Raw genomic sequence first — 24,601 nt, forward strand, 5'->3', positions numbered from 1 at the left:
CATGAATCCTAATCAGAATTGTATTGTTATATTGTTATATCAGTCAATCAATCAATCAATCAATACTGATCTGCATTTAGGGCAGTCACCCAGGTGGCAGATTCCGTATCTGTTGCTTTCCTAGCCTTTTCCTAAATGATTTCAAAGAAATTGGAAATTTATTGAACATCTCCCTTGGTAAGTTATTCCAATCCCTAACTCCCCTTCCCATAAATGAATATTTGCCCCAGTTTGTCCTCTTGAATTCCAACTTTATCTTCATATTGTGATCTTTCCTACTTTTATAAACGCCATTCAAACTTATTCGTCTACTGATGTCATTCCACGCCATCTCTCCGCTGACAGCTCGGAACATACCACTTCCGAATGGAAAATTCTAAATTCCCATAGAGGGAATTAGATATTTTTCACCAGTAGAGCATGTCAAAAACATATCAGATGTAAGGCTTTTCAGGCGTTTGCTCTATTAACGAGCGTTTCGTCTTAGGTCTGACACTAGACTCGTCAGAGTGGGATGTCGAGCAGCTCTTCTTCTTTCTCTCAATTCTTCCCAACCCAAACATTGCAACATTTTTGTAACGCTACTCTTTTGTCGGAAATCACCCAGAACAAATCGAGCTGCTTTTCTTTGGATTTTTTCAGTTCTTGAATCAGGTAATCCTGGTGAGGGTCCCATACACTGGAACCATACTCTAGTTGGGGTCTTACCAGAGACTTACATGCACTCTCCTTTACATCCTTACTACAACCCCTAAACACCCTCGTAACCAGGTGCAGAGATCTGTACCCTTTATTTACAATCCCATTTATGTGATTACCCCAATGAAGATCTTTCCTGATATTAACACCTAGATACTTACAATGATCCCCAAAAGGAACTTTCACCCCATCAACGCAGTAATTAAAACTGAGAGGACTTTTCCGATTTGTGAAACTCACAACCTGACTTTTAACCCCGTTTATCAACATACCATTGTCTGCTGTCCATCTCACAACATTTTCGAGGTCACGTTGCAGTTGCTCACAATCTTGTAACTTATTTATCACTCTATAGAGAATAACATCATCCGCAAAAAGCCTTACCTCCGATTCCACTCCTTTACTCTTAAACTTGAATGTTTGATTAAATGATAACAATATACAAACCCACAATGAAGGAATCTACATAATTCCTGTAGTTTCTACACTTCTCTGGATAATAAAACATTATGGTCAGCTTCCAGAAGTCTCCATATATATCAGAATGATAGTGGATTATACGGATATTACAGTGTCTTCTACAGTTTTCAAGTGAACAGATTTGGGGTTTATACGAATTTACATTTACCGGGAGATCACATGTTAGTCAAAGGATTTTGAGGTTATATAAATTTACAATATTGTATATAGTTGAAGTTATACAGATTCATCCTGCATATTTACAGGGAAATGTTCGACTTACTTAGTGTTAAATAAAAGATAATTAAAATAAATTAAACATAATAATTGAAGGTTTTACAAGAGTTAGTTTAGGTGTAACATAGCATTCATACAGCAACAGATACTCCACTCTGTGCAATCATTTTCTCATCTCTGTGATAATTTTCTTACCTCTGTGAACATACCACTTTTAAAAGAGGTTATATACAAAACTATACTGATCAGTGATTGGTACCAGTAAGCCTACTTATGTAGTATTTTGCATAATGAAATGTAACACTAGAAAATAATATCAAGTAAAAAGAAACATATTTAAAATTTTAAAAACTTCTATCAAAATCTGCCCTCTTGTGGAGAGTGGCCCAGAATTAACGTTATTGGCTTCACGTCCCACTAACTACTCTTACGGTTTTCAGAGATGCTGAGGTGCTGGAATTTACTGCGCAGGAGTTCTATTATGTGCCAGTAAATCTACCGACACAAGGTTGACGTATTTGAGCCCCTTCAAATACTACCGGACTGAGCCAGGATAGAACCTGCCAAGTTTGGGTCAGAAGGTCAGCGTCTCAATTGTCTTATTCATTCAGCCCAGCAAGAATGGCCAATCCACATAAATATTGTGGCATGAGAATTCACAGCATGTAACTTTAATACAGATGTTTGTGCTTCTTCTTCTCCAAAGGCAGGAAATGGCAATATTGGTGGTGGTGTTGTCATGATCATTAAAGTTTTCCAATTATTGCGCTGAAACTTCTCAGACGGGCTAAATAACTTACGACACATAGCCATTTTGTCATAATGTCATAATATTTTATTCATACAAGGATTGAAGAAGATCCGGTATATGGTTGGAAATACATAAGTTTTTGATTTTTTTGCCAGTGAATGTGTATAAAATTGTATTTCTGTCCATACATTTTGAATGGTAGCTTTTTGCTTGGCTTTTATACCAGACAGGATGAGTAATAGCCGTTGTCGGGTTGAGTTTAATTTTTTATGTCTGTCTGTCTGTCTGTCTGTCTGTCTGTCTGTCTGTTACAGTGTCATGGGAGAATGGATTGGTGGATTTTTATGAAACTTGGTTTTTTAGTTTAGGATGAAGGCAATTAGGATCTTAGCTACAATTTGTTCAAAAAATATTAAGCAGGAGGGGGGTCTTCTTTGAGGCCCTTAAACATAAAACTCAATGTATATCTTTTACTGTTGGTTTTACAGAAAATATTGCTCTTGGCAGAATTTGTTTAGAGTATTATTTACAAAATTTGTTCTTTACCTTTTACTGTTCAAGTGAAAAAGAAGGGAAATACCAGTGCCAGTCATAAGAAATTTGTTTGTTTATTTGTGAGCAACGGTTTTTAAAACACCTCACATTGTATTCTGTAGTGGAGACAAAGCAAGACTTCATTAAGATAAGTTCTATATTTCACATTCCTGGTTTTTGGACAGAAATAAACATAAATGTTTCCAAATATTGTGACTTGATAGAATCTAGAATCTGATGTAGTTCTTTTAAGAATAAAACATGTCATTCTTTGTTTAATAGTTTGCATTTTTATTCCTTGTTTAATAGTACATTATGTTTTTACAGCTATGTTATAGTGTAATATTTATATTGAACTTGTGTGTTCTACAGCCTGAAAAGCTTTTAAGTTATATTTAGTCCTAGGAAAGTTTAAGTCCAGGAACCAGTAAATATTTCTATGGAGAGTTGCTATGGAACTCATCCTGGCAACTTTTAAAGGCTTTGTCCATTCGTCTGCAGTCTACTTATTGAATATTAACCTGATACTGTTCTTGGTTTTTATTCTGGAAAGAAGAGAACAAATCAAGTGCAGCAGTATAGATGAAACTGAAAAGTGCCACACAGAACTACGAAGAAGTAATACATGACAAGCTGCTGACAGCTGCATGTTCACCTATGTGCCATAGAATCTCAGAAACAAGTTGTGGCATCGAAAAAAATGGTAGTCGTGTAGATGCTAGTAATTTTCCTGTTAATGATGAGTATTACAGCTAGTGATTTATAAATGCAAGTTTTAAATTCATTTCAAAGGATGCAATATAGGAACAAAGAAAAAGAAAGGAAAGTAATGGGTTACAATATTCTTAAAATGTATAGTCATAACCATAACTTACCTGTACTTAAAAACTTTACAGCCTGATTTGTTTAGAAGGAAGTCATACTTTTCTGTGTTGTGCAAACTTTGGAGTTTTTCAGTCTATTTATTTATTTATTTATTTATTTATTTATTTATTTATCTATTGAATGTATGTATGTTAGGTTATAGTTTTGATCATTTCATTAATTATTGGTCCTTGACACAACATATGGAAACTAAATTATATCACTTATAACACCATAACATGCCTTTAAAAAACACACTATTAAACAAAGAATGACATGTTTTGTTCTTAAAAGAACATCATCAGGTTATATTAAGTCACACCATTTCTATCAAATCACACATTTTAAAAAATTAACAAATAAAATATAATAATAAAACTAAAGGTACAATTCAAAGTACCCGGTGTCATCACTTTATGTAACAGAGATTAACCGACAAACTAGCCAGCTGGCCTCACACTAGTGATGGAGCATTACACTCGCACTCTTTGTTGGATTAGAGAGGACTTACTGCTGCTGCACTTCATTAAGATGAGTTCTAACTCTCACGTATTAAACGGTATGGTCAGAATTTAAACATGAATGTTTCTACATTCCTAAACAGTTTTCATCAATTAAAAAAAAAAAGTAAAACATGTGATTGATAGAATCTGATTATGTTCCTTCAAGAACAAAACATGCCATTCTTTATCCGTTTCTTCTTGTTTTACAGGTATATTATAGTGTTATAGTTATAATTAGTGTTTGACTGACTGAAAAATTTTACTGTTATATTTTACTGTTTAATAAAGAAAGATATGGTATATTCAGTGCTGTCTATAATTTGTTGCAGTGATACGTTCGAAGACCTGGCTTGGGCGAGTGTGCAGATTCACTGCCACTGTCGAACAAACAGTAAGGTTGCTGTTCCAGAGAGCAACTCCCTGCCTGCCGAGCAGGCCTCTTTCGTCAGCCGAGGTAATAATCTACATTCCTTCATGAGTCATATGAGGGGTCAGGAGAAAAGAACAAATTAGTCAACTTCCTTCAGAACTCAAGATAACAAAATTTTAATTTCAAAATATTACTAGATAAATAAAACTTTACAAAATCATATGCTTTGAACAACTGAAGTTGGAAATGTAGTAGACTCAGTTAAGTTTTGTCCGGTGCTCAGTATATCATCGCTAACTCGATTACGACAAAAAGTTGACTACTTTTTTTTCCCCCTGAATCTTCATGTCATCATATCACATCACGAGTCAGTCCTTGCCTTGTAAGCATGCATATCACATAAGACTACTTATAATAATAATAATAATAATAATAATAATAATAATAATAATAATAACGTTATTGGCTTTACATCCCACTAAACTACCTGTTCGGTTTCTGGAGATGCCGAATTGCCAGAATTTATTTAGCAGAAGTTCTATTATGTGCCAGTAAATCTACCGTTATGAAGCTGATGTATTTGAGCACCTTGAATTACCATTGGATTGAGGGAGTATCGAACCTGCCAGGTTGGGGTCAGAAGGCCATCGCCTCAACTGTCTGAGCCACTCAGCCTGGCAGACTACTTATCAATGGCCAAACTGATTCCCTAAGAATTTATTCATTTCCTTGGTTTTGTGGATTAACTGATATAACCAACTTCCTAAATTTAGCAGCTGTTCCATAATTTTGGTGAACAATATTGAGAGAATGAAAAGCTAGTTGTTTTGAAACTTCCTTATGCAGAACAACATTCTAAATTCCAAGTCTTAGGGATAACTAAACTCATATCCTTACCGAAAGGTGGTGCAGCTCTTTTCAGGCACACCCCAATGGAGGTGAGCCACACATATAATTTTAAGCACATACCAGCCCTCGTGCCATTCTGAAATCTGTGGCATTACCACGAGTCGAACCCATTCCTCCAAGGAGGGTAGCTAACTATTTAAGATAGAATTCTCAAAGAATTTAAGCTTTAACAAGCTTTTTAGACAGACCATTTATCAAATGGCAAATGTGTATTGAACTGGTGGACTTTATACAGTAAAATTCTTTTAGAATTTAATCTTAGATATTTAAAGTCAATACGGAACCATAAGAGGGTAGCTAACAGTGCTAACCGTTACACTACTGAGTTGGGCATATTTAAAATAACTTTGGAATACGGTATTCAAAATTTAAGTCACCCAATGATGATACCTTACGCCACTTACTTAAAATAAAGTACTAGGGTAGTATTGGTTGTGGTTTCTTACCGTAAAACAGATTCAGAATTTTTCCTGTGGCCAAGCACTATATATAAGCACACACATACATTTGTAAAGAAACTATCACCAAGCAAACGGCATCGTAGTTTGTGTCATGTAGCTATCAGCTTGCATTCGGGAGATAGCGGGTTTGAACCCGCTTGTCAGCAGCCTTCCTTGGTTTGCCATTTTCACACCAGACAAATATGGGTTTGTACCTTGTTTAAGGCCACGGTCGCCTCCCTCCCGTTCCTAGCCCTTTCCTATCCCACCGTCGCTGTAAGAACATCTGTGTCAGTGCACGTAAAGCAAAATCAACTTCCATTCAGACATACTGTAGTTTCCACCTTTCAATACTTATTTATTTTCGTATATCACATAGAACTAATACATAGCATTTATGCCTCTTTTAGTACATGTTATGTGAGCCATCTTGAGCTAAAAGTACGTTCATAAAGTGACACAGACGTTAAAAAATGTGTTACAACACTGTAAAATTTAAAAAAAAATTGTGGTTTTGTCCTGGGCACTGTTTGGTGATACAGTGCAGTGTTCTTTCTTAATTTGAGGCTTCTAATGTAAGATCTTTTGCTGGTAGTTTTTGAATTGTAATGGAACAGTCTATTACTGTTTGGCAGGAGAAACTCCAGAGATACCGTATTTGAAGTTGGGTGTGATACGTTGTGTTATCTGTTGATAATAATTTTAATGTAAGGAGTATAAGAAAGGAAAAACGGGAGTTATATTAAGATGAAGGAACCTTGCTGTAGTGAAGTAGAGGAAGTACCCACTCTAGGGATGGGCAACCCGGACATTTGTTTGGGGTGCAAAAATTTGGGGGCAGCATTAGGCTGTAAGTGTAAGTAAAATATTCATATGTTAAATACCCAATTAATAGGAACTTTCACATATAGATTTTTTCATTCGCTAAAAACCTTACAATGTTACAATAAAAATTTACAGTACGTAGCGTATTTATATTATTTATGTCCAAAAGATAAAAATATGGGCATATTTAAGGAATTGCTCGTATTTCACACAATGGTAGCGAGTAGAAGCATGTGTTCTGCTAGGTTGTTGACCCTGAAGTGTCACGACTGCTCACTGTGTTGAGGTTTTTTTGTATGGAGCTATGAGAAATGTAGAGGAAGAAGAAGAAGACGTTTTGAGGTCAGTAGATAATCTAGGCTTCCAAAGTCAAGCTGCTATAATAGCGGATTTGATTTAAGGCACTGCATGCAAGATAAGTTTATTTTTCAGGAAATTTCTTTAGAGGCTGCTTTCAGGGTTAGTGTAGTACATGTTGATATGAAAGGTAATGTGCTTGAGGGTTAGTTCTTATCCAGTAGTGCCATCTTCTGAAAAGTGTCAGTAGGGATTATTTAGAACAAGGATAAATATTTATTTTAAATTATTATTGTCTAGTTTACATTGTTTAATTTGAGTTATGTACATGCTTCTTCAAGAAAGTCTGACGGTCAAGGCAATGTGACAGTGATGATGATGGATCCATCAATTAATCAGGTAAAGATACATACACAAATGGCGACTCTGAGAATCCAACATCAAGTCCGTTTAAAAGAGAAAATATGGAACCATCGGAGAGTGATGAGCAAACAAATGGATGAAGTTTCTAAATCAATTGGAACTGATGACACTCTGACTCTACCATCACCAGATGAAAGCATTGAAAAAAATTTACACCAACATGACACCCTCAGAAAGCGTTTTACAAACTTTGAGTACAGATCCAGCATTGTGCCCAAGAATTTTAGGAGATGCCGAAATAAGTTTTTTAGTCAGACAAGGTCCACCTAACCCATTCCATAATTACAAATTCCCTTCTAATGATACTGGTCAGCATTTTAGCGCAAATTATTATACACAAATTTTAAGCAATGTAGAGCTAGTTCTACGAAACTGGCTAGTGTACTCTTTCACAAAACTGCATTTACTGCTTCTGTTGCAAAATTTTCGGCTGTATAATAAAATCTCTTTCAAAGAAAGGTTTTAAAGTTGGAAGCACCTCAGCAAAACTTTAAAACAGCATGAAATTCCCAAAAATCATGGCTAGAAATGAACCAAAGTTTAAGGTATTGTAAAACTATAGATGTAACTGCTCAAAAGGATTATTAGTGCCAAAACAAACCATTGGAACAAGGTGCTTCTAAGAATTATAGCAATTACTGAAATGCTTGGTAAAATTAGTCTGGCTTTTCAAGGCACAAGCAACAAGTTGTTTGAGTATAATAACGGTCATTTCTGAAAAATAGTTGAGTTGTTATCTGAATTTGATTCCATTATAGAAAAGCAGGTCTGTAAAAGTGCTCAAAAAAGAAGAGACTACATCTCAATATTTCTGGGGAAAGTGTACAAAACAAGATCTGCTGCATCAAAGTTTATTGATGAAATAAAAAATCCAAGTATTTTTCCGTAATTTTAGACTGTACTTCTGACATTAGTAATGTAGAGCAGCTGACGCTTGTTATCAGATATGTTTCAGTCAGTACATTTGACATTGATGCTGAAATTAAAATTAATGAATGCTGCTTTTTAGGCTTCTTATCAGTCAAAAGGTCCACAGGAAAACAAATGTCTAATATTATAATTGGAAAACTTAATGACTTGGGGTTAAATTTGCAGGATATCAAAAGGCAGGGATATAACAACGGGTCCAATATGGGGGGCGATAAAGCATGAGTGCAGTACAGAATTAAACAATATAATTCACGATCATTCCATGTTCCATGTAGTAGCCACTGTCTCTCTTGTTGCTAATGATGGGGCAAAAGCATCCTTGGAACAGCTAATTTCTTCAACATGATCCAAAGAATATATAAATTTTTTCGGCATCTACTTTTTGATTGTCGATACTTTTAAAATATATTCAAAGTTTAACTTTGAAACCCTTGAGTAAAATTAATAATGTTATTAGCTTTACGTCCCACTGACTACTTTTACGGTTCTTGGAGACGCCAAGGTGCCGGAAGTTAGTCCAGCAGGAGTTCTTTTATGTGCCAGTAAATCTACCGACATGAGACTGATGTGTTTGAGCACTTCCAAATACCGCCGGACTAAGCCAGGATCGAGCCTGCCAAGTTGGGATCAGAAGGCCAGGGCTCAACCGTCTGCGCCACTCAGCTCGCCCCCATTGAGTAACACCGATGGGAAAGTAGGAAAGAGGCTTTAAAGCCTTTGAAATTCCGTTTGGGTATTAGCCTTGCTAAGCATTTACGAAAACCATGAAATTGGTCATTTGGTAAGACACGAGGCCTCGGGTTTATCAAATTGTATTTACCCGATGAATGCTACGCCCGCCTATAGACGGGCTGACGCGACCGGTCCGGGACTGCTCCGCCTGTCTATAGACGGTGCGCAAGAACTTTAATTTTTTTTAATTTCCCGGTTCACTCACGAGTGCCAATTTGATCTCTGACATCTTCTGCCATCTGTTGAGAATTATGTACAACTAATTGATCACAGATTGTAGCTTCGTGAAGTAACTTACAGAGCTTTTTGTAGACGTCTGTGGAGTTCATCTGTGATGTAAACAAACATGACGGAACAACAATCTAGTTGCTCTTGCAGCGATGTTATTTTGGATCAAAGAATCTTTCAGTTATTAACCACAGCGGAAAGTGATGATGGAGATGATGATTTTAATGAATTGTTAAGCGATTTTTAAAGTGAGAGTGATACAGAGAGTGCCGTAAATATTGTATGTTGGAGAGAAAAAGAGCCTCCTTCTAAAAGATAGAAGAAAAACACGTTGAGTTCAAAAACTATTTTTTCACTATTTTCGTGGCGGACGGATTACTTTTCTCCACCACGCTTTCAAGTAACTTTGACAGACTCTGAGGGCCAAGTAGTGTTTGATGACAACCATAAAATCATTGATTTTTTAAAACTTTTGTGCCAGTGGAGTTGGTGCAGATAGTTGAACAAACCGGCATCACAAACAACAAGTAGAAAACATTTAACAAACACCACATTCCAGGTTTAGAAAGTATTTTAAAATAATATCTTGTGTACTTCTAAGAAGTTGCATGTATTATTTGCCTACATATTTTAGGAAATATTAATTTGGGCTCTTTATATTGTATAAAAATTATGTATGCATGGGCACAAACATGTAATTTTGTTTTCTCTCAAAATAATATTGAACATAAGTGTAGGATTTTCCATTTGCATTTAGTTTTATAAAGAACCAACATTTATAAACATTTTAAGCTAATCACCCACTAATAAGTTAAAAATTGAGGCTTCTACAAATTTTTTTACATATGAATGAAAAAACTCAGCACTGAGGTACCAAACAGTCAACTGGTAACTCAGCACTTAAAGGGTTAAACAGTTTAATGTTTTGTGTTCATTACTTATTTGGTATAAAATACTAAATTGCATTAATCCAATAAGCAAGTCGATGCAGACAAATGATTTTGATCTAGCCTCTTCATTTGATCTTTTACAAAACTGCAAAATATTTTTGAAGAATTTTTGATGGGATTCGTCTTTTGATGCGACTATTATTGATGTAAAAGAGCTTGCTACCGAAATTGACATGGAGGCTAATTTTGGATGAACAATAACACAAAACCTCATAAGAAAAAGAAAAAAGGAACTTCTCATACGAAGCACAAGATGAACGGATCGAAGATCCAAAAGAAAAATATAAATATCGATCAAGCACTAAATACACTAGATGCTCGATTTAACATTTTAGTAATCAGTAACTATTTTCAGTTATTATATAATACGATTTAAATACCATATCCAAAGAGATGCTGCTAAAACACTCGAAGAATTTATAATGTATTTAACTGATGGTGATTCGGTTGACATAAGTGGGATAGAATCAGCAGAGGAAATTTCATCAGTATGTGCTCTTTTGGGCAAAAAAGAAATCCAAAACAATGTACTGTGCTTATTTACAAAGTTAAATTTTGCCCCAAAGCTTACTATTGCTTTAAGGATATTGCTAACGGTACCAATAACTAGCAAGTGGCGAAAGGAGTTTCTCTACGGTAAAATTAATCGAGAATTTTTTATGTTCAACTACTGCAAAAATACATCTTGATGGTTTGACGATTTTGGCAATTGAGCATCAAAATGCTGATCAAATAAATTTAAAAGATGTACTAAAAACGTTTGCAGAACTGAAAATGAGTATTTGTTCTTGTGATTTTAGCATAATATTGATGTTACCTTGTTTTATTTTCAAAATAATGGCATTGATTGTGTAATAATGCACATTTTGAATAGCATTTAAAAATGTAAACTATTATATGGTAACAGTTTTCGGTTAGGTATAGATATTTCTTAATTTCTACTGTTTTGTACTACTTGGTTGTTGATATTATGTTACATGTTTCTTTCTAAATACCGTGTGATTCAGCTCCCCCTTCCAGTGTAGTTTTATGCCACCCATCTCATGTGCAACATGGTTATAACGTAGCTATTACCCTGCAGGCATGCTATATGGTACAAATGTCCAGTGAGCACATTTTGCACACGATTCTGAACCTTACTGACAGGTTATATCATCCACGCGCAAAACATGATGCCTTGAAATCATGTAGTGATGTCCTTTGACCATTTAACTATGTTAATGTGTAGTGCCTCGTGACCAGGTGTAACGAAGAGGGGAATCAATGCTTAAAACTAGGTAACCGTGCAGTAATTAATGTCTTAAGCACCGAGACAGATGGTGTATGTACTTAACTCTCATCGTACTACAAGAACGTTCCCAGTATTGTAGCGCAGCGGATGTGATTAGGCGTTCGCCTAGCAATTGATGGAATGTACCATCAGTGCTTCAAATCACACATTCAAATATTTTTGCATCAGTATGATGTTTGAATACATAAACACAAGCCCACGTTTGTCACATTCAAACAGGAGAATGACACTGTTATTCATCTTGTGCCCTGTGCATACTTCGCTGGTTAGGGCGTGAATGTAATCTCTGTTGTCATTTTTCATGTTTTCCACAGAGGAAAAGCGAGGCACTATGTCTGTACCAGGAACGGTATCCCGCCAGGCGACACCCGTGTGCAACGATATTTTGCTGTGTTGAAAGATGCTTGAGGACAACAGGCATGATTTCCAAGAAGCTACCAGTTTGCAAAAGGCCAGTTACAGCGGGTGAAAGAGAAGAGACCATTCTGTAGACAGCTCGTTATAATGTACACATCAGTTCAATGGCGACTGTACAATAAGTGAACACCATCTGGGAATACTGCATGAAAATTTATTTCACCCGTACCATCTTGTGCTACACCAAGAGCCCCATGGGCAGGATTTCGAAGCTCGAATGGAGTTCTGTCCGTGGTTATTAGGCAGGCTGAAAAACGATGCAGCATTCGTATCACACATCTTGTTCTCAGACGAATCGCGCTTCCACAACAATGGGAACGTCAGTCGCCACAGTATGCACTATTGGAGTTCGGACAATCCTCAATGGGGCCTACAGGTGGCCCATCAAGTACAGTGGGGAATGGATGTGTGGTGCGGAATATTGGGGGATCGCCTGATTGCAACTTATTTTTTTGAGGGCTACTGTACAGGCCCACGCTACCTGCACTTTCTGCGTCAGGAACTCCCACTGCTGCTGGAGGATGTGCTCTTGCACGATCGTTTGACGATGTGGTTGAAACAGGATAGAACGTCGCCACATTTGATTTTACCTGTTCGTAACCATTCGAATGATGAACTGCCACGGATTTGGATAGGATGTGGAGGCCTTGTTTCTTGACCCATCAGATAACCGGATTTAACGCCGTTTCACATCTTCTTGTAGGGGCATTTGAAGAACTTTGTATACACTCGAGCGCCGGAAAACCCCGACCAGCTCCGGCAACTCATCGCGGATGCCTGCCGAGCAATTACACTTCGAATGCTTCGGCACGTAAGACGATCTACTGGACACTGGGCCTGAATTTGCATAAACCAAAATGGTCATCATTTGCTGGGCAGTCGTGTTGCTTATTATTTCCAATCCGTGTGTGTCTGGCCTGCTAACTAATTGGCCCTTGTTAGGGCCAAAAGCACATTCATTCGCACACATTTTGCATGAAAGCAGGTAGTGAACTTATATTACGTGCGGTACGTATTAAACAAGTATTTTTAAAATATGCAATCCTAACCCCGGTCTCGAACCTCCCACCTTACACGTAACCCCTCTCCGCTACCAACTATGCCTTGGCTCCATAGCATGTATTAAGTTTACTATGGTCACAATATCAATTTAGTGTTTCAGCAGCGTGTTGGGTTCATATGATCTAGAAGGCACACGCATGCCTTTCAGTGTTTAGTGCGAGTATAATATTACGGTGTCCCATCATGGTGAGGAGGTAAATACCAAGATATCTGATTGTGCTTTCAGAGCATACCGGCAGGGCAGATGCTTTTAGGAAAGAATTGAAATTGCAGGTTGCATAAAAGTACATTGGAAGGGGCGGCTGAATCACACGGTATATGCTTTTATTAAAACTGAAATAAAATTATTTGATTTTTATACAAATATATATATATATACATTTATTTTTAAAATATATATATATATACTTACGAGGCAGCAGTTTTGTCTTCATGTCCGGGGTGATGTTACCCGCTAGAGTGGGCGCTGAGTAGAAACGTTAGAATGTTCCAAATACTGACCTCCCCACTGCTCGCATTAGCTCTTGGTGTGCGTGTGTGTATCCGCTGGCTAGTTGGATGGACGAGAAGTTGAACGGAGGGGAGAGTAGGAGTGGTATTATGGTAGGGGGGAGTAGGCATACTTTTTAGTATCTTTATTGGTTACATTTTTCCGTGGATCTGTGTTTGAAATTTCTTCTGGTCTAATTCTGAGATATTCATTAGACTCCCTTTGTTTACAGTATGTAAAATTGTTAGGTCCTTCTCTGTTGTAGTAAATATATGATTAAGGTCTATCACATGCAAACTCATGCCAAGGTATCTGTTATGTTTTTCTGCATTTATATGTTCTTGATATTGATTCTCCCCATTTGTCCGACTTATGATGTTTCGCATTGTGAACATTTTAGTTTGTATATTCTGGAATTCAAATATCTGTTATTTTGTGTTGTGCTGTGGTGGTTGTAAAGTAATTGTCTATTGGTACTATTTGTGCAGAACACTATTTTGAAACAGAGTTTGTTTTTAAAGATGTTGGTGATCTGGTAGATATTTTCGTCGTTGAATGTGAAGGTAGCAAAGTTCTTCTTATTTCTCTTATGTTCATTTTTGAGTTGTGTTTGATGTTTGTTCTTTTACTCTTTTTAAAAATCTGTGATTGCAGCCTTTTGTGTATCCGTTGCTAATTGCGATATTGTTTATAATGTTGATTTCTTTTTTAAAGTCTCTTTTTGATAGAGGGATGCGGTATGCTCCGTTGACCACACTTAGAAATGAACTTTTTTTGGATGGCATGAATCCTTTTTTATAGTGCTGAGGGTTCGGGTTCATTTTCCATGTATTGTACATATATTATACATTTTCATTTCTCCTTTCTGGTGTTAGGTCTAAGAAATTATGTTTCATATTTGTTTCAGTTTCTATTGCAAATTTTATGTGTGGATCTATATTATTGATATAACATGTGAATGCTATTGTTAATTTTTTGGTCTATTATCACAAATATGTCATCTACATATCTCAGCCTTTGATGTTGTCTAATATTTTATCTAATGTTGAGCAAGGGCGTAAAAATTCTCCACCGAGCTCGATAGCTGCAGTCGCTTAAGTGCGGCCAGTATCCAGTATTCGGGAGATAGTAGGTTCGAACCCCAATGTCGGCAGCCCTGAAGATGGTTTTCTGTGGTTTCCCATTTTCACACCAGGCAAATGCTGGGGCTGTACCTTAATTAAGGCCACGGCCGCTTCCTTACCTCTCCTAGCCCTTCCCTATCCCATCGTCGCCATAAGACCTATCTGTGTCAGTGTGACGTAAAACAACTAGCAAAAAAAAAAATCTCCATACAATGCTCGCCTGCACGTCGCCCGGCAAATTGTTGCTCTACTGCAACAGTTTTAGTGGAACATCATCCTCCTCCCACCCTGTAGTCCCGACTTGGCGCAAGTGACTGTCGCTTGTTCCCTAAGTTGAAAGAACATTTGGCTGGAAAGCGATTCAGCACCGACAATGAGGTGAAAGATGAGGTTCACAATTTCCTGAACAGTATGGCGGAGTGCTGGTATGACAAGGTCATACAAAACCTGTCACAGCGTCTATGAAAATGCATTGACTGAAATGGTGATTATGTAGAAAAATAGCTAAATGTTCAAGCTGTAAAATGATGTAAACCATTGTAGATATAAACAGGTCTAGGTATGTATAAAAATATAGGAGACCTTATTTTTGGGATTACCTTCTTAGTACTAAAGTGACAGAGAGTGAATGGATTTGATAGGTCAGATGCTAAGGCAATTGGGACCGGGCGAGTTGGCCATGTGCGTAGAGGCGCGCGGCTGTGCGCTTGCATCCGGGAGATAGTAGGTTCGAATCCCACTATCGGAAGCCCTGAAAATGGTTTTCCGTGGTTTTCCATTTTCACACCAGGCAAATGCTGGGGCTGTACCTTAATTAAGGCCACGGCCGCTTCCTTCCAACTCCTAGGCCTTTCCTATCCCATCGTCGCCATAATTCCTATCTGTGTCGGTGCGACGTAAAGCCCCTAGCAAAACAAAAAAAAAGGCAATTGGGAGTGCACAGGACATGTTTACTGATTCTCAAATGGAAGGTAAATTGGCTTGCATAATATCAAATTTTTCATTTTTGCCAGAAACCGTAACCCACCTAGAAGAAAGTGGCATGCTTTTAGACAAGTCAATAAATTTAGTCAGGAAAGCTGAAAATTGTATAACAAATGTTCAAGGTGAAATTGGGGATACAGCCAGACAGAAAATAAAATTTTTATGGGATAAAAATAAAGGTTATCAGATAGTGTGTCAAATAGCCATTATTCTGTCAGGTGAAGACTTCCGAATTGACATTTTTGAAGAGGATTTAACAGCCATGGACATAGTGTTTTTCATCAACATCTGGGCCGTGGTGATAACTAGAGCTTGTATTATATATAATTACATGTTCTGTTCCCATATATGTAGCTACAAGAAAAGCTAAAATGTAGGCGAAACACAAAAAAAGGACCATTACTCCAGGAGTTTGAATTTAGTTATATTTACATATTTTGTTGCACAATAACTGTTTTGATAAATTATTTATTATTGATTTAAGCCCACTAAGGAGCGCTGATGACTAGTTCTTCCTCGATGCTCTTCTTCGTTCCCAATATCTCTTGAGCCCTGCTGATAATTTCTCCTTTCTCTCCTGTGAAAGGGGCTTCCGACTTCTAGGGACTCTAGGAGGTGGGGTCCAAGACTGCACCATAGCACAAAATTTGGAATGATCTTCTATATCAATGTCTGAAATCCCACCCGAATCCGAGTCCTTCTGTACTTCATTAAGCCACAAGCTTCCAGTCTTGTAGCCTTTAACCAAAGAGAAGATCTTCTTGGTAAGCCTGTTGGTGTCCATTTGTTGTAGGTGTCCGTAGAACTTAAGCCTCCTACTTTGCATGCTGGTATTGGCAGATTCTAACTGTCGGTACAGCTCAGAGTTCGATTTATGTCTGTAGGTTCCATCTGGGAGCAATCTCGGTCCATGAATTTTCCTGAGGATACGTCTCGGCTTTCTCTAGATCATCCATGGTGCCTTTTTTGTTCATCAGGAGGGTCTCTGAGGCGTACAAAAACTGTGGTCTGACAACAGTTTTATAATGACAGATCTTAACATTTTTCGAAATGCACCTCTTATTATAATGGTTGTGGGATAGTTGGTACGCTGCATTGAGTTGGTTACATCTTTCTAAGATGGATGTACCATCTCTACCATTGGGGTGGACCCATTCACCAAGATAGCAGAAGCGATTGACTCTCCCAATCGTTCCATGTGAAATGAAATGAAATGCCGTATGGCTTTTAGTGCCGGGATATCCCAGGAAAGGTTCGGCTCGCCAGGTGCAGGTTTTTCTATTTGACTCCCTTAGGCAACCTGCACGTCGTGATGAGGATAAAATGATGATGAAGACAACACATACACCCAGCCCCCGTGCCATTGGAATTAATCAATTAAGGTTAAAATCCCCGACCAGGCCAGGAAACGAACCCAGGACCCTGTGAACCGAAGGCCAGTACGCTGACCGTTCAGCCAACGAGTCGGACATCGTTCCATGTATGGTCATCAAAGGGGGGTTTCTGGGATGCCGAGTCTCAAAGTACTTAGTTTTGTCGTACGATATTTGTAATCCTGCCTTCACCGCTATTTCGTGCAGGGCTTCAATAGCAATGACAGCATCCTTAGAGTTGTTGATTAGGATTGCAATGTCATCTGCAAATGCTAGGCACCTGATCTCAATCTTTCGGGTCCCGGCTCCAATGGCAACTGGTTTGATTTCTAGATTCCTCAGTGTACATTCCCAGCTTTTGATGACTTTATCAAGCACTAGATTAAACAGAATGGGTGAGAGGCCATCTCCCTGTCGTACTCCAGTTTTTATCTTGAAACTCCCAGATAGTTCTCCCCTGAACTTCACCTTAGATGTTGTATCCGTAAGAGTCTGTTGGATGAGGGTGCGTGTATTGTAATCGACACCTCGTTTTTGCAGTACAGAGAAGAGTGTATGACGGTCAACGGAATCATAAGCTTTTTTAAAGTCGACGAAAACCACAGCGATGTTCATACTCCTTACTTGTTTTAGTTGGAGAATGATTTTTAGGTTGAAGATCTGCTCAGTACAGGACCGTCCCCACCGAAATCCTCCTTGATATTCACCAATTGTTCGATCACATTGGCTTTCCCCACTGTCCAGTAAAATCCTTGATAGCACTTTGTATGCAGCTGACAGCAGAGATATCCCTCGGTAGTTGTTGACATCAATGAGGTCACCTTTTTAATGTAAAGGGTGTATGATAGCTGATTTCCAGTTATCAGGGATCCTGCCAGTCTCCCAGCAGTCGATCAAGATCTGGTGTATGACCTCTGTGATCTTATTTCCACCTGCTTTTAGAGCTTCCACAATGATGCCATCTTCCCCGGGTGCCTTGCAGTTCTTATGATTTCCGATGGCATTAGCAACTTGCTGCATTGTGGTGGGTTAGATGGGAGGTGTATTTGTGGAGGATCTTCAACAGGTAATCTTTCCGTGGGCTCTTCGCAATTAAGCTACTGCTCAAAGTAGTTTGCAGAAACTTCCACATTCCAGCGGTTACAGGTGACCAACTCCCCGTCTGTATTCTTAAAGTGAAGACATTGTGGTTTATAACCCGAGAGTTCCTCTTTGAAGGCCCGATAAAATTTTCTGGTGTTGTACATTTGAATTCTTCATCTAACTTCTCCAGTCTTGACCGATCTTAATATCTTTTCACACATCTGATGGTCTTACTCAACAGTTTCCAGATCATTCTGAAATTTACCCAGTCTTCCTTTCGTTTAGTCGAGTACCACTTCATCCAGGCTGCAACACGCTGATCAACTGCAAGATCGCATTCAGTATTCCACCATCTATGTTGTGTCTTCCTTCGAGGTTGTCCGACGTTATTGGTCGTTTCGCATATGGTGGACTTCAGTTGGTTCCAGTCTTTCATATCTTTTTGCAAAATGTCAGTTGCAAAACGTTCATTATTCTCCGACAGGAATTGGGGATCAATCCTTGGTGGAATTGTGGTAGAAGGTAACTTTCGTTTGGGCAGTAATCTGGTCTTTATTTGTGTGAAGAAATGGTCAGAATCAACATTCCAACCTTTACGAACTCTGACGTTCATGATCTCATTGCTGCATTTTACACTGATTGCAACACGATCGATCTAAAATGATCCTATAGCTGCGTTCGGTGACTGCCAGGTGGTCTGATATTTTGCCTATCTGTGGAAAACTGTGGACATGATCTTCTACTGATATAATCTACACAGTTCAGTTAAGCGCTTGCCGTTGGATGTTTGTTCGTCTATGTGCTGTGTAAGGCCCCAGTATATCATGGTACTGTCGTTCTTTTCCCAGCTGAGCGTTGAAGTCACCTACGAGGATTTTAACATGATGACCGGGGCTCTTAGCGATCTCGTCTTCTAGCATCTGCCAGAAACTTTGGACCTTTTCAGGGTTCTTCTTATTGTCATCATTAACTGGAGCGTGTGCATTTACAATAGAGTATCCCTTGTTGCCACATCTTAGAGATAACACGGAGATGCATTCGCTAGCTGATGTAAATCCGATGACAGATTCCATTATATCACGTCGTACTAAAAAGGCTGTACCAAAAACGCTGGAGCCATGTGTGTTCTTGGACGCTGGTATCCCCTTAATTACTCTATAACCTTCTGACTCAAAAGCCACATCATCAGTAACTTGGGTTTCTTGGACTGCTGTTATTGCAATTTTGCACTTATGCAGGATGTCGGTCAATTGCTTGAGTTTTCCGGTCTTACAGAGTGTTTGAATATTGATGGTTCCAAAGTGTGTGACAGTTTTGGGTCTCAATAAATTGGTGATATTGGGGAACTCCGACTTACTCCGCACGGTGAGGTCAGGCTCCCCAGAATCCGAAGGCCTGAATGCGCCATCAATGGTGACGGGAGATTGGATACCCGGTGGGGTAGTGACATCTGCGTCGTTGTTTATCATCGTATGCGAACTAGTAAAGAAATTTACTATAATTATTTAGGCCGCCCCTTACATGGGGAACAGACGCCCTAGCAGCCGCCCCTAACATGAGAAACAGACGCTGCTGATGCCAAGCGTACTCATATTATTCCCTGAGTACTGGGCAGCCTCTTCCGCAATCTCCACCATTCAGAAGTCCATCTTCTCTGCTGTAGATTCCGTTGAGGGCTTCACTCGTAACCCTGAGCTGAGACCCTTACCGTATGTTACACACCGGGTCAGTGTGCTCTGGGACTCACATAGGCAGGGGTGTCAATCCCTGGGCAGGGCTACCTCTGAAGGGGGTCCTTACCTGCTACCTAAATATTCCATATCTATATATATAAAATAAGAGTTTTGTCTGTACATTACTCAGAATTTATAAAGGGTGGTATTTCTGTATCGGTCATGTCCATAGTAACAAGTAAATGCACTTTTTAATTTTATGTAATTTCTGTCTGTCTGTATGTATGTATGTATGTATGTATGTATGTATGTATGTATGTATGTATGTATGTACACGCATCACGAGAAAACGTCTGAAGATAATTTAATGAAAGTCAGTATGTAGTGTCCGGGAATAAGTCGCTACAATCTAGGCCATAAATAATCTTATCCACGCTGAACGAAATGGTAGTTTAGGGGAAGGCCTAAATTCAAATTTTCAATTTTTTTGTTATAAGTAGTCCTATCGTAATGAAAATGGATATGCAAAGTCGGAAAATAAGTCACTACAATCTAGGCCATAAATAATTTTATTAACGCTGAGTGGAATGGTAGTTTAGGGGAAGGCCTAAAATTTAATTCTCACATTTTTGTGTTATGTGGTCCTCCAATTAATTGAACGAACAAGAATCTACCTGATCGATACTTTCACTTTTATTTAGCCTTAGGCTATTTCAATAGACATTAAATTAAAAGTTCAGAACATGTTTCGAATGCATTGCATTCATCATCAGCTGCTTACATTTGGCAAAAGTAAAATTAGCTAAGAACAGTCTCATAATTTTCTTAAAACCTTAAAAACAAGTGTTAGTAGTGCGTGTGTGAATGGATGTGGGGGGGGGGGGGATGCATTGAAGGCGATTGTTAGTTAAACTATGACTTATTATTAAAAATCTTAATGTTAAAAACACTGATGGACTAAAATATAGTTCACTATAAGTCTTGTGAATTTTCCATAAGTTCGTTGATTACTGAAGAACTTGTATGCACTATGTGAAATATTTCTGTTGAGCTATTGGTAAAAAGTTTCCTTAAGAAAGCATCCGGTGTTTTCACATCTCTTATCTCCTGTTGGGTGGAGAGGTGTGGCTTGTTTCGAATATGAAGTTTGCTATTTGTAGTTTGTGTACCGGGCGGTACACCTCCGCGCTGCTAATTCAAACATTGCGCCAGTTGAAACTCCTCTACTGGAGGAAGCCTGAACTTTAACAACCATGTTAATTCTAAAGTTTCTCAGAAGATGTCTGTACTGTAAATTTTGAAGTGTTCTGAACTATGTCAATTTCGATTCGTGTTTGTCTGCTCCATAGCAAGAACTTTGAACATTCTCTAACAGATGTCTCTACCAAAACTGATAACGCTCTCTGGTGTAAAGGAATGAACTGTCCGGAAGAAATTTAACATTCATAAGTTTGTTTTTGCTAAATTTTGTTCTGTGGTTTGAGAGTTGGCAATATAATCGTTTCTTTCCGCCTGTTTTGAATGTAGCCAATCAGGAATTTCTGTAATTAATTTTCCACCAATAAGGTGTTTCTTCTTCGTCTGGTGTATTAGTTTTTGCTGTTATCCAATAAAATTTTGTGGGCTGGTTGTAATCATTCATGAAACGTCTCGAATTTTCCGCGAGGGTATATAAACTGCTGATTTTCTGGTCTCCTCGCCACTTCAGTAACATCTTTCCTAGTGTGATTATATAACAGGGGGCGGGAAGCGCCCCTTTCTTCAGGCGGCAGTTCATCCATCAGGTAATGGCCTTTTAATAACTTCTTTGTTTGCTAGCTCAGCAGTTTAATCCTCGGGGCAGGTTCGAAACTTTTATTATGTAACCTTCCTTTAAAATGTAAAAGATACTTGGTATAAATTCCGTCTCTTTAACTACAAATCGGGATAGAGAGTGCCTAACCCTCTCGAGCTCCGTCTCATATTATTTTTGAGGTGACTACGTTTTCATAACTGTTTTTCTTCACTTCATAATGTAATTAATTTTCCTATCGTGTCACCTCCGTAGTATGGGATTAGCCCTTGCATAAGCGGCCTAAGAGCCAAATAGGTTTTAAAAAGGTGTATTAGGAGTGCAAGTTACAGCTCCATTCAACTCAGAATTTTGGGCCATGTTATGACCGGTTTCTTTACTTAATAGGCCTCAGTAGATTGGGTATTATTACCCCTGTTCTTGCGTGCCTGGAGGGCAGCTTGAAGGTGGAGTTTGGTGTGGTCTTTGATGGGCTTGAACTTTGAGAGCGGTTTTTGCTCTTTCTTTCTTTCTTAAAAGTAGATTTTCAGTGTGCCTTGAGGAGGCTTTACTGGGTAATTGGGAGCTAGTGCTCCTTGGTTTGATTGGGGTTTTCTGCCCCTTTGTTGAACCTTATACATAAGTAAAGTTGGGCTCATTGCTCAAGGATTGTGTGTCTGGGGGCTCGAAGCCCAAAACCATTAACAAATTGTAATTGTACATTCTTAATTTGTTGATATACAACTGAGTTCCTGTTATACTTGTTATTTCTTGATCTCGAAAAGAAAATATAACCTTTGTTAAATTTTATATTAACTTTAATTTCGTAAGTTGAGACCTATTCATCCCAGCACCTTCTTTCACCTCTGCTGTTCCACAGATACCCCGGAACAGTTTGAATTGAAAAAAGTTGGATCATCTGTATCACGACCTGTAACCGGCAGGAAAAATGCGGCTATTAGTTGGAGTTTGAAAAACGTAACGGATAATAAGTCTTTGAGTGTTGGAAAGTATGAAAGTATGAACTTACCCTTGTCTTGCGTGTTAGTTTAACTTCCCGTACTACGGGAGTGGGTTTAATCCGGCTACCTTCAACCTTGTATTGTAACTGTGTGCTGTAGTTCATGAGTTAGCCTGGTTAGGAGGGAGGGGAAATGCGGACGTGTCGTCATTTGCTATATCGGGCGGGGAGGAGGTTTCTGCTTGTGACGTGTCGGCCTTGTGATTGCTTGAAGTGTGCGCTGGGCGTGTTTGCTTCCTTTGTAATAACTCAATATATCTCAATATGCATTCAAATAAGGGGTTTCACTGTTCGTTTACTTCATTCAAATTCTTGTCCTTATTAAATGACTTGTCTAGAAGTATATGAATATTTTCTAGACTGTTCATTAACCTTCCCTTGTTTAGCCTATTGAGAATTACTAGGTCTTGTTTAATGTCTGTGAATCTATGGCCTGTTTCACTCATGTGTACTCCCATTGCAGAGAATCTTTTATGTTTCTCCGCATTGACGTGTTCTAAGTACCTTATTGTGAAGTTACGTCCAGATTGCCCTATGTATGTGGCCTTGCACTGATTGCATGTCAGTTTATAAACACCTGAATCCTGGAACAAGCCACACCTCTCCACCCAACAGGAGATAAGAGACGTGAAAACACCGGATGCCTTCTTAAGGAAACTTTTTACCAATAGCTCAACAGAAATATTTCACATAGTGCATACAAGTTCTTCAGTAATCAACGAACTTATGGAAAATTCACAAGACTTATAGTGAACTATATTTTAGTCCATCAGTGTTTTTAACATTAAGATTTTTAATAATAAGTCATAGTTTAACTAACAATCGCCTTCAATGCACCCCCCCCCGCTCCACCCCCCCCCCCCGCTCCACCCCCCCCCCCCCCCACATCCATTCACACACGCACTACTAACACTTGTTTTTAAGGTTTTAAGAAAATTATGAGACTGTTCTTAGCTAATTTTACTTTTGCCAAATGTAAGCAGCTGATGATGAATGCAATGCATTCGAAACATGTTCTGAACTTTCAATTTAATGTCTATTGAAATAGCCTAAGGCTAAATAAAAGTGAAAGTATCGATAAGGTGGATTCTTGTTCCTTCAATTAATTGGATCATATAGTCGATACGGATATGAAGTGGATAGTATGTAACACTTATGTGGTCCTATCGACAAATGCTACATTACTAAGGTTATTTTGTATTAAATTTCCAATCATTTATGTCTTATACATTTTACCGTACCAGTTATGATAACAGGGATATTCATGAATTTGGATTTTAGTTGTTAAGTCCACATCAGCGCCAAGTCATGAGAAAATGGGTAAACAGAATTTAAAGAAAATCGTTATGCAAAGTCGGGGATTAAGGAACTACAGTCTACGCTAGAGATAATTTTATAAGGCGCCCTATTATCATAGAGTCGAAAGAAAACTAAATGTGAAGGACTACAATACAGAAAGCTCATAACATTGAATAACAATAACATTACATTGATCATTGTTTGTTGTAATGTGCTTTGTGTCTTCTGTTGCCAGTCGTGCCCGATAGATGGGATTACTGTTGTATACCGAGTATTTTTTTTTTTTTTAATCTGCTTTACGTCGCACCGACACAGGTAGGTATTATGGCGACGATGGGACAGGAAAGGGCTAGGAGCTGAAAGGAAGGGCCCTGGTGCTAATTACGGTATAGCCCCAGCCTAGTGTGAAAATGGGAGACCACGGAAAACCATCTTCAGGGCTGTCGACAGTGGTTTTCACACCCACTAGTCCTGGATGCAAACTCACAGCTGCGCACCCCTAACCGCACGGCCAACTCGCCCGGTCGTACCGAGTATAACAGCCTGTCTGAATATTGGCGGGAAGTAGCTGGGGAGTTAAATAACTTTCTTCTTAAGCATGCCATTCCTCTGGTTCATAAATTTTCTGATACAACTGGTACGTAACAAACTGCCTCATCATAGCATTCGAGCTATTCAATCCCTACCCTGAGGCACTGATTGGAATGAGCAGTGTGTATATTTAACGGAACAGTGGCCGAGGAGTGTTCACGGCTGTCTGCGGCCTGGTCATATAAAAGTGGAATCATTTGACGGTGACAAAGATAGCTTGTAACATTATGAGTTAGAAGTATTTGCAACAGTAGACTTCTTGCTACGTGTG

General features: G+C 38.6%; 1 pseudogene; it reads left to right on the forward strand.

Annotated features, from left to right (window-relative positions):
- The window catches only part of LOC136862700 (RAB6A-GEF complex partner protein 2-like), a 231,439-nt pseudogene that overhangs the window by 34,642 nt on the left and 172,196 nt on the right, over nt 1-24,601 (forward strand).

This window comes from Anabrus simplex, chromosome 2, assembly GCF_040414725.1.
Source record: "Anabrus simplex isolate iqAnaSimp1 chromosome 2, ASM4041472v1, whole genome shotgun sequence".
NCBI lineage: Eukaryota > Metazoa > Arthropoda > Insecta > Orthoptera > Tettigoniidae > Anabrus > Anabrus simplex.